Below are 15,175 nucleotides of genomic sequence, written 5' to 3'. Positions count from 1 at the left end.
AAATAAACCTAATGTCCCAAGTAGCAGCTGATTAGAGGTCCCTCAAGGCCCTATTGAGTCTCCCAAGCTCAGAAGATGTAGCCGGCTGTCCCTGGACTGCTCCATTTTCAACCCTGGCCTCATATGGATACCCGTTACAGTCTCCAACTTGGAGAGGCAAAGAGAAAAGGAAAGAAGATGCTGCAAACAGAGGCACACCCCAGGCTCCACCACCAGGGCTATTTTGTCTCTGAGGTGCCACCCTTCCTGGCTTTATCATCCCTTTTCCTGGAAGTGCCCTGGCCTCTCCTCCACGTCCTGTAAAGGGGCACCAAGGACATCAACCGCTTTTGCTTCTGTGCCCAGCCCAACTCATTCTCACCTTTATGGTGATGGGACATCCCTGAGGGAGTGAGGGAAAGACAGAAAGAGAAGGTTAGGGTTCCCAAGGCAAATGTTACAGTGTCACTCAAGGCCATCCTGTTCGCCTTCCATAGATAGGGACAAATAAAAGCCATGGACAGGAGATTATTGGGTTTAATGGGAAGTAGCATCGGCCATAAGCACATGTGGCAAGACCATCTATTAAAGTGTGAATTTAGCTTTGGTTCCTCAGTGCTGAAGGGAACTATGAAGCATGGACAGTAGTTCTTGGTTCCCTCATCTCTGGGCAGTGTCGCTAGGTGCTTATTTTTGAAAGCTTTGGTAACTTCCCCCCAAGTTCGACTCTGCTAACATCTAAAGTACTTCTGTAGAGTCTAAGGTAGGGAGACGAAATCCCAATAAAGATTCAATACTATTTGCAGAATACAAATATGATATTTCTTGCACACCCAAAATTGTGAAATAAAATTAATAACAGTATGCCATCATGGTGTAGAATGGCATTTCTTGCTTGACTGAAACATAAGCATATTTGATAGAAAATTAGTCTGGTTCCCTCTAAAGTCATTCTCCAGAAAGGCATGTTCACTTCTTTGGATGTGTAGCTATCTCAGAACACCTGGGTCAAGTAGGAGACCTGGGCTCTCTGTCTGCACTCCCGCACCCAGGGACCAGGAATCCGTACTTTAAATGAATATTCAGGTAATTCTGATACAGATACCCAAATCCTACCACACTTGGAGATATATTGGCCCAGGGTCACCTAATTTGGGAGAGAATATCAAGACCCCATGGCTGGTGCTCAGCTCTAAGTACCATGTTGACCAAAATGTCACTACAGTTACTGACACCCTCTCTACTGGAAGACTAGAGGCACCATTTGTAACAGTGTTGGGCAAATTCAGAAATATTTAGGATGAGTCGATGTTTTGACTTCTCGTACATGGAAAGTAAATGGTTTTTAACCAAAGGAAGAGAATAGCTCTAAAGAAGTACCGTAAGTCGGTATATATTAAGTTAGTCTCCTTTCTTGTCTGATTCAAGAGGCCTCTGTAATTTCCACTAATTTCCCTTTTAAAACTTCTGGCATGATTCTGAGACTTCAGTTCTAATGTGTTTCCTTGCTTCCTGCTTGGCAGCACCTTATCTTGATGCTTCCGTTTTCTGTTTTGGAATCCAAGAATTAACAGTGGGAATATCTTCAAAATGAGCCAACTCCAGCGGTGAATTCCCAAAGCAGGAGAAATAATTGCACATGGGCTGGTTCACTGAAAGAGCCCTTCCTGAATGTAGCCAGACTGTTTGCCGTCAGTTGTTAACAGAGAGGGGGAAATACCCCTGGATTTTAGAAAAGCTTCCTTGCTTGTTTTCCTTGGCCATCGTGCTGCTTGTTTTGTAACCAGAAGTTTCCTAAAGGATTATTATTAGCTTTGCTCTCAGTGTCTTATATCAGGAGAAAAATCTGGCCTCGTCACTTTTTTTTTTTTTTTTTTTTTGCGGTATGAGGGCCTCTCACTGTTGTGGCCTCTCTCGTTGCGGAGCACAGGCTCTGGACGCGCAGGCTCAGCGGCCATGGCTCACGCGCCCAGCCACTCCGTGGCATGTGGGATCTTCCCAGACTGGGGCACGAACCCATGTCCCCTGCATCGGCAGGCGGACTCTTAACCGCTGCGCCACCAGGGAAGCCCGCCTCTTCACTTTTTGAATAAAAAGATCTGCTGTTTCCCTTGTATATAGTTTTAATTTTTGAACTCGTGAATGTACTATCAAAAAAATCTTCAGTTTAACACCAACACTGTGAATTGGAGCAAGCTTCTTGGCCTCTAAGTCTCAGATCTCCCATCTAGAACTAAAGGTGTTTGACTACAGTCCCTGCCGTCTGTAACATACTGTGACATAACATGTAAATACAGGAAGAGACTAATTTAATTACACGCATTACTTCATACAAATTTCACAAAATTAAAGGTAGATATTATTAATTCCATTTTCCAGAGGATGAAACACAGACCTCAAAAGGTTAAGTAACTTGCCTATGTTTTTTCAGTTAATACATGGTCAAGCAGGGATTCAAATCCACGCCTGTGTTATTCTAAAGCCCACGTCCTTTGTGTTGATTCCATGCCTGCTCAGATCGAAACCTCAGAAGGTAGATATACCTTAGTTTTTACATTAAAAAAAAATGTTATAGCAACCTGCTTGGCTTCCTGTACCTCCAGCCAGCTCATAAGTTCAGTGTCTTAGGTTGAGTTCCTTCTGAAGCAGACCCAGAGACAAGGACATAGGTGCAAGTCATTTATTTGGGAGGTGATCCCAGGAAGCACTAGTAAGGGAGTAAGGAAGTGAGACAGGGAAAGGGACAAATCCAGTAAAGGGTGTGTTAATCAGCAGGTTACCACTGTGGGAGCCAAGACTCAGTCCCACAAGGGAACTCTGGGAGACACCTCAGAGTATCCCCAAGGAGTGGTGAGGGAGCTGGGGGAATGCATCTACCGATTCCAGTCCGTCATTAGCTAGGGGCTGATCCTAGGAGGGCATGGTTAATTATCCTGCTCTTCCAAGTGGATTCCTGAGGCCAGAGAAAGCCCTTCACAAAGAGATGCAGGTGCTTATGGTTGGAAATGACATGATTTGACCTGGGTTTTTAAAGGATGATCTGTATGCTGTATTGGGACAAAATAGGCATGTTAGTTTTCTATCACTGCTGTAAAAAATTACTACAAATCTGATGGTTGAAAACAACCCAGATTTATTATTTCATTGTTTCTGTAGGTCAGAAGTACAGGTTGGGTCAACTGGTTTCTCTGCTCTGGGTTTCACATTCCCAAAGTCAAGACGTCAGCCAGTTGGGCTCTTCTTGAGAGAGTCTGGGAAAAATCTACTTCCAAGGTCATGCAAATTGTTGGTAGAATCCAGTTACTTGTGGTTGTCGGACTGGGGTCCCTATTTCCTTGCTGGCTGTCAGCCAGGAGTCATTTTCATCCTCTTCAGGCCATTTTCATTCCCTGGCTTATGGCTCTCTTCGCTGTCCAAAATGGCAGTTTTGAGTCCCTCCCCTCAAATCTCTCCAACTTCCCCTTCTGCATCATCGTTCGTTGGCCTACGACTTCTGCCACATCTCTCTGCCTTACTCTGCTGCCTCCAATTCTACTTCTAAGGGCTCGTGTGATTACACTGGGCTCATTCAGATTATCCAGGATAATCTCCCTATTTTAAGGTCAATTCATTAATAACTGAATTCCATCAGCAAAATCCCTTCCCAGCAGTACCTAGATTAGTGTTTGATTGGATAATCAAAGAGGAGATGGGAAGTTGTAGGGGTTGAGGAGGACACATTTAGCATTTTGCCTACCAGGGTAGGCACTTGGTCACAGAGATGCAATCCAGGACCTAGCTGCGTGGCTAGCCTAAATTAGTGCTGGTGTGCTAAGGCCAATTCTGTTGTGATGTGCTTTCTGACTTGGTGCTTATTATATCTCCTCTGCTTGGAAGTGGGACTAATTCCCTGAATCCAAGGATGTTCCAGACCTTTAAGTGGGGATTAAATATAAGTGGGGATTAAATGTATACATTATATACATCGTCCCACCCATAACCCCTGGGGCAGTCATCTTTCCTGAATAACCCAACCCTGTTAGTTTTTTTTTTTTTTTTTTTTTTTTTTTTTTGCAGTACGCGGGCCTCTCACTGCCGTGACCTCTCCCGTTGCGGAGCACAGGCTCCGTACACGCAGGCTCAGAGGCCATGGCTCACGGGCCCAGCCGCTCCGCGGCATGTGGGATCTTCCCAGACCGGGGCACGAACCCACGTCCCCTGCATCGGCAGGCGGACTCCCAACCACTGCGCCACCAGGGAAGCCCAACCCTGTTAGTTTGTGTGTGTGTGTGTGTGTGTGTGTGCAGGGCCTGCACTCTGTTTTTTGGGGGGTTTTTGTTTTTTTTAGAAGATGTTGGGGTAGGAGTTTATTAATTAATTATTTTTGCTGTGTTGGGTCCTCGTTTCTGTGCGAGGGCTTTCTCTAGTTGTGGCAAGCGGGGGCCATCGCGGTGCGTTGGCCTCTTACTATCGCGGCCTCTCTAGTTGCGGAGCACAGGCTCCAGACGCGCAGGCTTAGTAGTTGTGGCTCACGGGCCCAGCCACTCCACGGCATGCGGGATCCTCCCAGACCAGGGCTCGAACCCGTGTCCCCTGCAATAGCAGGCAGATTCTCAACCATTGCTCCACCAGGGAAGCCCCAACCCTGTTAGTTTTTATATCACACTTGCTCCTTCACTCTGTGAACTGATATCCCATACACAGACACTTCATTTTGTCAATCCTACTACTTGAATAAAATTATTATTATTAATCTAGCAACTATCATTAATTGGCCATTTCACACCAGAGGCAATACTAAGAACTTTAAATATACCATGTCATTTGATCATCATAACAGCATTAGGAACTAGGTGTTACTATCCCCATTTTCCAGATGAGGACCCTGAGGTTTAGAGAGTTTAAATAACTTGCCTGAGATCTCATAGCCTGTAGAAGTAGAACTAGGACCTAACATAGACTTCAAAGTCTATGTTCTTGGCTACCACACTGCCTCTGCTATAAGTAATTGAAAAACTGACAATTTTAATCCACTGCATGGAATCACTGGCATACCCCATGATGTCAGGCATAGCCATAGTCACCAGGTACAAGATCACCACCAAGGATTTGAAGGAGAAAAAGGAAATTGTGGAGAGGGGGAGAGTAGAGGAGCCACACTTGCTAGCAGGAATGCTAATGAGAAAAATAGGAAGCAAGATGTAGGTGAAGAAGAGGAAGGAAGTGATGAGGAAGAGGAAGAGGAGGAAGATGAAAGACATGGTGAAGAAGAGAATGGAGAGGAAGATGAAGCGGCTGAGGCAGCTACATGCAAATGGGCAGTTGAAGATGATGAGGATGACAATGCTGATACCAAGAGCAGAAGACTGATGAGGAGGACTACACAGCAAAAAAGGAAAAGTTAAACTAAAGATAAAAAAATAGGGCTTCCCTGGTGGCACAGTGATTAAGAATCTGCCTGCCAATGCAGGGGACACGGGTTCGAGCCCTGGTCCGGAAAGATCCCACATGTAGCGGAGCAACTAAGCCTGCGTGCCACAACTACTGAACCTGTGCTCTAGAGCCCGCGAGCCACAACTACTGAAGCCCACATGCCTAGAGCCTGTGCTCTGAAACAAGAGAAGCCACCGCAGTGAGAAGCCTGTGCACCGCAACAAAAAGTAGCCCCCCTACTGGCTGCAACTAGAGAAAGCCCACATGCAGCAACAAAGACCCAACACAGCCAAAAATAAATAAATAAAAATAAAATAAATAAATAAAAGAAAATGAACAAATACAATACAATACAATACAATACAGAAAAAGCCACTGTGACCTATTCATCATTCTGTGTCAGAATCTAAACATGGGCACCTTTGGACAGAGTCCCGCCAGTCAGCCCACCTTGGGCAACACACCCACTGATGACACTTCTTGTCCATTACCTGACCAAAACCGTAACATGAATTTGAAACAGGGACGGAATAAAGAAACAACATTTCTAAGGCCCTGCTTTTTTTTCTTCTTTTTATTTAAATTGAAATATAGTTGACTATAAAATATTGTGTTAGTTTCAGGTGTACGACATGGTGATCCAACAATTAAATACATTATGAAATGATCACCACAACTCCAGTAACTATCTGTCACTATACAAAATCATTACAGTATTAACTCTCTTCCTTATGGTACATATTACACCTCTGTAACTTACTCATTTTATAACTTGAAGTTTGTATCTCTTAATCCCCTTCACCTATTTCACTCAAACCCCTGCTTCCTTCTCCTCTGGCAACCACCAGTTTGCTCTATGTATCTATAAGTCTGTTTCTGACTACTCTTAAGTTATGTTTTCTTTGTTCATTTGTTTTGTTTTTTAGCTTCCAGGTATAAACGAAGTCATACAGTATTTGTCTTTCTCTGACTTATTTCACTTAGCATAATACCCTCTAAGCCCATCCATGCTGTCACAAATGGCAAGATTTCATTCTTTTTCACAGATGAGTAATATTCCTGTGTGTGTGTGTGTGTGTGTGTGTGTATACTAGGCTTTATCCATTCATCTACCCATGGACATTTAGGTTCCTTTTATATCTTGGCTGCTATAAATAATGCTGCAGTGAACATAGGGGTGCATATATCTTTTTAAATTATTGTTTTTGTTTTCTTTGGGTAAATACCCAGAAGTGGAATTGCTGGATCATATGATATTTCTAATGATATTTTTAATTTTTTGAGAAACCTCCATACTGTTTTCTATAGTGTTTGCACCAATTTATATTCCTAACAACAGTGTATGAGCGTTTCCTTTTCTCCACATCCTCGCCAACATTTGTCATTTGTTTGTTGTCTTTTTGACAATAGCCATTCTGACAGGTGTGAGGTTATGTCTCATTGGTGGTTTTGATTTACATTTCCCTGATGATTAATGATGTTGAACATCTTTTCATGTGTCTGTTGTCCATCTGTATGTCTTCTTTGGAACAATGTCTATTCAAGTTCTCTGCCCATTTTTAATTGGATTTTTAAATATCTAGTTGTGTGATTTCTTTATATAATTTGGATATTAACCCCTTATCGAATATATCATTTGCAAATATTTTCTTCCATTCAGTAGGCTGCCTTCTCATTTTGTTGAAGGTTCCTTACACTGTGCAAAAGTTTTTTAGTTTAATGTAGTTCCATTTGTTTATTTTTGTTTTTGTTGCCCTTGCCTGAGACAGATCCAAAAAACAATATTGCTAAGATCAATGTCAAAGAGCATACTATGTTTTCTTCTAGCGGTCTTATGGTTTCAAGTCTTACATTTAAGTCTTTAATCCATTTTGAGGTTTTTTGTATACGTATTAGGAAAATGGTCTAGTTTGATTCTTTTGCATGTAGCTGTCCAGTTTTCCAGACACCATTTATTAAAGAGGCTGTCTTTTCCCCATTGTATATTCTTGCCACCCTTGTCAAAGATTAATTGACCATATTAGCATGGGTTTATTTATGGACTTTCAGTACTGTTCCATTGACCTCTGTGTCTGTTTTTGTGCCTGCTTATTTTCTTGAAAGCGCTTCAAAAAGGAAAATGTGTTTGTAAATTTTATTTACATTTTATATTTTTGTACATATTGTTAGGGGTCAGCCATTTCTAATGATCTCAGATGACCAAACCAACCTTCAGAGTGTTTTCTGCCCTACTTCTGACTTTACTTATGGTGTGCCCATGTTCGTTCTAATCTCAAATGAGAAAAAAAATACACTCGTAAAAAGAGCAAAAACAACTTATTCCAAGCGTTCTAGTAACATCTTTTGTGTTTATATTTAGCTGTACAATAAGTACTTGGTTTGTATAAGATGATTTAAAAGGCCAAAGGTAAAACTTCTTTTTTTTTTCCTTCTTTTGGTCTGTGAGGTTGCTGTTTATTTTTTGGCCCATGTGATGTATGTGTGCAACACTGTTGTCCAACAATAAATTGGAATTTTATTTCACTGAGTTGTTCTTAAGAAAGAGAAAGAGATGGAATGGCCAATTCACTGTATGAAGTCATTTTCCAGTACATGATATTTTCTATAATTCAGTTTTACTTACTGTCCCTTAGTTGCTGGTGTCCAAATTTGTACTGAAAAATGGGGGTTACTTTGGAAATCACAATGATGTCCTTCTCATAGAGTATTTTTTTAGTCATCATATCCCCAGCCTCCGACTCCGCCTGGCTTTTAGTAAACAATCACAGATACTTGTTGAATGAAAAAAATGAATGAAGTCACTTGAAACATGTAAAACATTTGTTAATGTGTCCTAATCATAGGTTTTAGAAAGGTTGGCATCCTAAAAAAAGTGTGTGCACTCTTCTTTCCACTTTAATTTTTCACAATGTAAAGACAGAAAAACATCTGGGAAAAGCTGTCAGCCTCAGTATCTCCTAATCATAAATTGAGTGCCAACTTTGAGATGCTAAGTGAGAGGGTTGATGAGGCTTACCCACACCCCTCGTTGCGCTGAGAGCCCTGTGGGTAGTCAGATCGCAGGAGAGCAGGGAGCGCCCCTCCAGGGGCACATTTCCACACTGAAAATAATGAGGCTCAAATATTAGATGCATCGCTAAAATGTTTTTTATGTTTAAAGGCATAAAGAAGATCTCTCAGTAAAGAATCACTCTGATTTACAGTATCTGCAAACCCTTTTAAAAATATCTTAAACTTTTACTAGAATACATTGAACCTTCCCAACAAATTCTAGGAAGGTATAACCTTCCTATCAAAACTGGACAGTTCAAGCGCAAAAGTAAGAAACCAGTCTTTTGACATCTAGAAAAAAGAGTCCCAATTTGGAAACCCCACCTGAGCTAGCCACCCTGGCATTGCCTCTCTGTGTCTCGTCTAAACACGACAGTCATCTGTGTAAGACACAGGAGTCAGGGTAATAAGCCACATCTCCTTCATCTTGTTTGACGGTGTTACAGACTGAAAAGTTAATGTTTATGTGGGGCAGAGCAGCCATGGTGATGATATGATAGATGGGGAGCTTGCATGCATTGTCCAGAAAAGAGACTGGAAGAAGAGTTGGGGCTGACTTTCAAAACGCAATTTCCTTGCTCTCTGGGTGTTGTCTTCCTTGGCCTTTGATGTTTAGAGATTCCTTTCGTTGTTCAACAATGTTGATTTTGGAGAGAAAACGGAGTTCAAAACCCCAGGGGTCACGTTCTAGGGAGTGTTACAGGAATACAGAGGGCAGTTTCACGAAGCCGACAAGGCTTCATCTCTGCTTTTAATAGATAGAAAGAGAGGAAGAGATGAGCAATACATTTTTAAGAAGCTCAGCTTTATCTCATGAAAAGATGCCTCCAGTCAGTCTGGATAAAGGTAATTTGCATAGGCGCGTCTTTATGATTCTAAAGAGTGGAATGTTTCCCTTAATTAAGAGAGCCTTGTCTGACTCAAGGAAAATGAAACACTTTCTCAGATATGAGTGGACCATAATCCCCACTAATAAAACACAAATAAGGCGATTGTCTGGAATGTCAGAAATGAGCCATTTCCCCCTCTTGAAATATTCAGAAAATTGAAGCAAAGCTATTTTTTGCATTTTCTTTGTCTAACAGATAATGTTTTTGGTTTATAAAATATAATTTAATTTTATGTTACTCTGCTGTTACATAGGGCATAACATTTTCACAAGGCTTTTTTGGAACTACCGTCAATGATTAGCAACACACAGTAGTGGTCCAACTCTCTAAACAATAATCACTAGACCACTGGACAACCTCTCACATGTGTACAAATCTGCATGGAAAAGTACTAAAGTTTTAGACTCAGACTTGCATACTTTAGCTTATTTCCCCCTTTTAGTGTATTAGGAAATGACATGCACTTTAATTTGCCAAAAGCAATGCTTGTATTCTGACAGCAACACGTTACTTCTGTTATATGGTACAGTGAATACCAGGACTCCAAAGGCAGCAGGTGTAAGTGAATTTTTCTTGGGAAGGGAAGCCGTCAACTTAAACAGCAGCAAATGAAGAGCAAATAAGGAAACTCTCTGTTGTTATAGATACACAAGACCTCCATCATATATGATACAAGAGGCATCTCAGTTTGTGACTCTCAGCCCAGAAATGTCAAATGCTTTTTCATTCAATCAATACTTCTGGATTCCTACCAAAAAGGAATACATTAAGGGCATGGAAAGTTGCTTACTGAAAGGAAACCCTTGAAGAAGAGTAAGGGAAGGAATGTAGAAATTAAGAAGTTATGTAGAAAACTCTTTACATTGTAGTTAATTACATTTTCATATCTTCACAGTAATGCAAAACACAGTCACTTACAGAACTGGTTCAGATTACTTAAATACCAGATACATTTTTAGTCCTCTACATAAGCGTTCGGAAGTTATATTTATATGAAATGAAGCTATTAATACTTTCTACAGCAGTAACTGCACACCAGGAAGGCCAAGACAAACACAAATCAAAGAGTTTTCCCAAAGCTGCGATGTGAAAAGACTACAGACAATTGATTCCACACACATGTATGGGCTTCTTTGCTATAGGAAATCCAAATGAAGTAAGGAGATGAGTACATTAAGTCCCCTACATACGAATGAGTTCCGTTCCAAGAGCGCATTCATAAGTCCAGTTATAAGTCCAACAAAGTTAGCCTAGGTACCCAACTAACACAATCGGCTCTATAGTATTGTACTATAATAGGTTTGTAATACTTTTCACACAAATATTACATAAGAAACAAACACAAAAAATAAAGAAAGCATTTTTAATCTTACAGTACAGTACCTTGAAAAGTGCAGTAGTTTAGTACAACAGCTAGCATACAAGGGCTGGCATCAAGTGACCAGGCAAGAAGAGTTACTGACTGGAGGCGGGAGAAGAGGTGGGAGATGGTAGAGGTGAAGGATCGTCAGCAACAGGAGATGGCGGGCAAGCTGCAATTTCACTCACGCCTGACGCTGATGGCACAGGTTCTGGTTCCTTGCTGGATTCAATTCTATCTACCCTCTCGAAAAAGTGATCCAGTGATGTCTGGGTAGTAGCTCTTTTTTTCTCATCATAGATGACACAGTAGCACTGGATTGCACTCTGAATGGCTGCTGTAACCTTCGTGTACCATTCTACATCGGGGTCCTGTGCCTCAAAAACTAACAGTGCCTCCTCACATAAAGAAAACCCCCTTGCCATTTCCTGCGTCGTGAATCTCTTCGCTTCTTCACTTACTTCTTCCTCTTGTCTCTCCTCATCCTTCCTCTGGGCCTCCAATTCCACCAGGTCTTCATTAGTAAGCTCCTCATGTTGCACAGCAAGGAAGTTCAATGAAGTTGTCCTTTTGCAGATCTAGCTCTAGCGATGTTTCCACCGTTATCGCTTGGCTCTTCTCGGCAGTACCAGCTACAATAACCACTGCTTTTACGCTTGCTTCCAGACATCCTGGGCTTGAAATAAAGATACTGTACTACTGTACTCTATACAATACTATACAGTAGAGTACACAAAAGCACAACCACTTGTAGAGTATGCAGGCACGTCACAATGTACGCCAGACACGCGAACTAACTTACGTGACTGGATGTGCAAACCATGTGCGCATCTTTGAAGGCTCGCAACTTGAAGGTTCGTATGTAAGGGACTTACGGTTTCTTGAGAGGAAGAAGGATGACACCCTACATGTACTTAGTTTTCTGCCCCTTCTGCCACATCACATTCTTCTCCTGCACTGTCTGGTGTCCATAAAGTTGTCTCTAAGAAACTGCATGTTGAAGGCACTGTCTTTACACGCCTCTCCTTCGTTCAGTGTATCAAGTTCTTCAGTAACCGCATCAAAAGCCATTTTAGCCAGTGTGCAGGCAAGTTCTGGGTTATTAATGATCTCATAGTAAAATACAGAAAAGTTAAGAGCCAGCCCCAGGCAGATGGGGTGTGTGGGACGCATCTCTTTCTTGCTTAAGCCTCTTGGTAAGCTCCTAGGGAATTATCTATCATTTATTTCTGATCATCACCACATGAAACTTCAGCAAGGCACCGGAAGTAATCTCCCTTCATTTTCAGATGGAAGATCTTACTCTCTGGGTTAGGTGCAATGGCTATTAAATGCTTGGCCAACAAATCCAGGACCGTGGCACAGACGGACCTCAGTTTGGACTCCACCATCCCTCGACAGTTCTTAATCAGCTGCAACTTCTGGTCAGAGGTGTAAGTTTTCTGTTGGATGTTCAAGATGACCCTCCAGGCGGACCTGCAGCCCCTGACCACGTTCGTGTAGGCCAGGGACGGGAGGTTGCGCTCCGGCTTGAACAGCTCGGCGCCGCCGGTCCATCACAGCCTTCAGTGCTGGTGACCATATCGTCATAGCGCTCGGCCAGCTCCGCCTTCTGGATCAGATCTGTCTTCTCCATGGGGCGGGGAAGAGGAGAGCTAGGGCGAGCACCCACCCACCTGGATCAGGAGGGAGCTGAGGAGGGCCTTCACGTCTCAGTGGCGTGAGTCTCACCACTTTGACCTGCTTTGGCTTCAGCCGAGGACCCTCTGGTCTCAGCTCAGCCCACCCCACTCCGGTACCTGCAGAGGGAAGGTCTGCCACTCCACTAGATAATTGGCTAAGGTCTCCGCTTTGCTAAATAACTGGGAAGCAGCATGAAATAAAATAAAAATTTGGTCAAATCAACAAAACAGACAGTTCTGGGTATTGCCACAAACTGGCTGTGTGAACTGGAGTAAGGCATGTCTCTGAACTTCAGGTTCATCATCTGTAAAGCAGTATGGTATCTGTAAGATGGGAATTCTTTCTATACTGTAAAGCTGTGGGTTTCTTTTTTTTTAAGTAAAAATAGATGACATAAAAGGAATAAAACACTTGGCAGATATAGTCACTCAATAAATAGTACCATGTAAAATACTATTAAGAAATGCTAATTTTAGACTTTGCTGTTCAGAGATGATCAGCCAAAGCTGGCTATGACAGATGGCGACTAAGAATTGGCCTGGTCTTTAGAATGGAAATAAATAATTGTTAGCAATGCCTCAATCCTCAAAAAGAGCCTATCAGCCTGGACAGGTGGGAAATTTCCAGGCTAGTGTCATGAAACCCATTCCTTGAGAAATAGATCCTGGATTGAGTGAAGGAAAATAAATAGGAAATGCTGCCCATAGCAAAGCACTAAGGCCCTCCAGAGGCTCTGGAGTAGGTAGATGACATTCTGGAAAATGAAGAAGAGCGGACACTTGACCTTCCCCTGAAATGGGTACCAAGATTTTACAGAGTTCCTAATTGTATAAATGCCACCACAGCAGTGGTTTACAAAATATGTTCTATGGAACACTACTTTCCAGAGATGTGAAAAGAATATCATAAATACGTTTGAAAACACTGCATAATATAGTTCTCTTCTTAAAGAATCTTAATGCAGGTTAGCATGTTAAAGGCTCTGAGAAGTCCCTCAGAGTAGAGCTATGTTCCACATCTGTCTAAGTTGGTATTTTCCCAGTCTACTTGATTATGGATACCTTTTTACCCTACAATACCATTCTCTGATCTATCTCTAAGAGTATGAAAATAATATATGCACAAGGTTGTTCATTATGGTATAATTTTTAATAGCAAATATTGGGAACAATCTAAACATAAAGGCACAGCGTTTACCTTTTCTCCATAGACTATGTGTGCATAGTTACAGAGTCCTAGAGAAAATGGCTCCTTCACTCCCTGGGGAGCATTCTAACCAACATATATTTGCCTTTCTGTGTGCTGTGTATACAATTTAAATTTCAGTCTCAGAAAAACTGCAAATTACAAAGTGTGTGCCAAGGGCTCACTGTGTAGACAAGCGTTTCTATAAGCATTGGTTCTCCTCTAATGAAAATAGTCCTGTTGATAAAAATAAGGAAAACATTTTGTGCAAGTATAAGTTTCTCCCAGCCTCCTACCCATATAAGCAGAAATGTAAGCTGTTTTCCTGTCATCTTTTACATCTATCTTCCAAACTTTGGTGCTGGCTTGGACCTTCATTTTCCCTTTTGCAAGTAATCTTGTAAAAGTTCAAGGTAGGAAGAAATTGTATTGAGATTTGTTTTGCTGAGTGATTGGTTCCCAAAGAAATTTGGCTTTGCTTTTGTGAAGTTCAACATGATATAGTGTGACTGTTTCATAGCTCACTGTTTTTAGGAATGTTTTTATTTGTTTAGGTGTTCTAAGAATATGAAGCAGAACCTCCCTGTCTTAGAACAGACTCATTGCAAATAAGCAGCCTCTCCAAAAATGTTGTAAATGTAAAAATTCCGAGGCAAATGTGATACACTCCTAGTCTGCTCTGTTTCTGGAGACTTAACAGAATCAAAGAAAGTCCTGACAAGGCAAAATAAACTATAAAGTTTATGAGAGGTGGGAGCAAGGAAGAGAATAGAGACCATACGAGGATAAACCATGTAAAAGGGGGTCTCTTCAAAAGCTTGACAGCATACTCTTTTGGTGAGGCTGAAGGGAAGCATTCACTTCCATACATTGCTGGTGTGGATGTGAAACAGTACCCCACTTATAGAAAGGAATTCAACAATATCTAGCAAAACTACACATGCATTTATTCTTTGACCAAGCAATCCAATTTCTAGGAATTTGTGGTGAAGATACACTCCAACAATATAAATATATATATGCACAAGATTATTCATTATACTCTAATTTTAGTAACAAAATATTGGGAACAATCTAAATGGACAAAATAGGAGACATTGAATAAACTATGGACCCTCTATACAGTGGAGTGCTATTCAATTACATTGTTAATTTTAAAAAAATCAAGGTGCTTATTTTAAAATAAACAGATGCATACCTTATTTATCTTATTTCCCTTTTTTAATACTAAAGGAAGAGTACTATATACTCCTTGAGTATGCTACCTTTAGTATAAAAATAGGGAAATTAAGTAACTATGTATGCATCTGCTTATTTTGCAATAATAAGCACAAGAAGGATAAATCAGAAATTAATGAATTTGATTTTCTCCTGGTGTTAGGGAATAGGGTGGAAGAGAATGCGGCTTCTTTGGCTATATAATTATATATTGTTTTGACTTTTGAGCTATATTCGTGTTTACACATTAAAATAAAAATAAAATAAAATAAAAATAAACTAACATGAGTAGAAAAAACAAAAACGTAAAATTGAATGCAAACAGGAAATAATTGACCCTAACGGTATTGACAACATAAACTCAGAGGAGAAAAAAAAGAGCCAATCCAAGTACCAG

General features: G+C 41.1%; 1 pseudogene across 1 annotated transcript; it reads right to left on the bottom strand.

Moving 5' to 3' along the window:
• Nucleotides 1–11,606: 11,606 nt before the first annotated feature.
• On the bottom strand, nt 11,607–12,328 carry LOC307194213 (14-3-3 protein theta-like; annotated as a pseudogene). The gene has a single exon. The product of its transcript is annotated as a 14-3-3 protein theta-like (transcript).
• Nucleotides 12,329–15,175: the final 2,847 nt, after the last annotated feature.

Source organism: Stenella coeruleoalba, assembly GCF_951394435.1.
Source record: "Stenella coeruleoalba genome assembly, chromosome: 1".
NCBI lineage: Eukaryota > Metazoa > Chordata > Mammalia > Artiodactyla > Delphinidae > Stenella > Stenella coeruleoalba.
This window is presented reverse-complemented; position numbering and strand designations above follow the sequence as displayed.